The sequence below is a fragment of the Gavialis gangeticus genome, unplaced genomic scaffold, assembly GCF_001723915.1.
Source record: "Gavialis gangeticus isolate Ggan-Ray unplaced genomic scaffold, GavGan_comp1, whole genome shotgun sequence".
NCBI classification, from domain to species: Eukaryota; Metazoa; Chordata; order Crocodylia; family Gavialidae; genus Gavialis; species Gavialis gangeticus.
The window spans coordinates 119827766-119829256 of NW_017728992.1; positions in this window are offsets into that span (position 1 = coordinate 119827766).

Here is a 1491-nt window from a genome sequence, read left to right on the forward strand (position 1 = left end):
CGGTCCCTGCACAAGAAAACGGAGGTGAAGAATTGGTTTGTCAGTCACAAAATGGCTTGACAGAAACAGGAACAGTGAAGGATGGAGGTAAGACTTAGGAACAGAAGGAGCAGATTTGTACTCATGCTAAAGATATTATTTAGAAGCAGAAACTAATAGCTGCTGAAGAAGTCATTTCAGAGTGATTGCTTAAAACAGCTGGCCGGATCCACAATGTAACATGAAAGTGATCCAAGAGGCATAGAATGCTAAGTTTTAGTTTCAAAGTGTTTGTTAACTTCCCTCCAAAAAGATAATGTAGTAAAGCAACAGCTGGAGCCCCCCACTTAGAAATTAAGAGGTTGTGGGTAGGAAAGTAAAGCAAATGTAGAGCTTATAGTGCAGTCTCATAGTTTTCAGCAGAGAAGTTAAGGCGAAGGGTACAGCACAATTCCTAGGCTTTGCTTTGGCTAATTTTACTGCAGGTTCTCAAATACATAGGAAAAACACATTTTATATGTTCTCTTGTATACTAGTACAAAAAAATTCCATTTCTGCAAGGTAATGAGAATATGGATTATTAAGCACCTCAGAAAGCAAACTATAATGCAGAAAGCTGTTTTCTCTGTTTCATTTTAACATTTAATCATCACTTCACTTCTCCTCTGAACAAGAACTATACCTAGGGAAAGCAAAGGACATGTTATTTCCATCTACGGAACAAGGGAAATGTTATTTACTTGTCCACTCAAAGACATTTTTCTAAGGTCTTAGAAGATTGTGATCAGATGTCCTACTATTTAAGCAAATAAAGATAAACCCTTAAGTAAGTGTAGAAGTCTAGGGCATGATAACCACCGACAGCCAAATGCAGATAACACTACAGCAAGTTTCTTTATATTTAATTTCCTTAAAAAAGGCAGCCCGTGATGCCATTTGACTACATCATAATTTTAGCTGTTGTTTTGGAAAGTGTCTAGCCCATGTGGCTGCAAAGAAAGACTTTGGAGCTTAAGGCTGAAAACAAGGAGCAAGTATAAAACAAAAACAAGTCATCTCAGGATTTTGGAAAGCTTGGAGTTAGCACTGCTGTATTTAGTTATGCACTATGACAGGCTCTACATACGAAGAATGAGCAGCAAGGCAGCTGGCAAAAGTGGGCATGAAACTCCCATACCACCCTAGTACTTAGCATCATGATGCTATTTCTGCAAAGGCTTGTGTAGCTGCTTAACGTTACATACTACAAATAGTCCCTGTGAAACATATAGGCTACTCACAGTGCAGAAAGTTAAGCAAGCATCTAAGTCTTTGTAAGAATGAAGCTATAATCTGGCTTGTTTTATCCAGCTGGATCAGCAGGAGTAAATAAATTGCTTGGGAATAGCATAGTTTAAACTAGTGCTACCAGGGTGGATTTGATTTAAATCAAATTGATTTAAATAATGATTGAAATCACTGGTCAGGAAGCCTTGATTTAAAACAGTTTTCTACAAAAAGTGCATTCTTGTT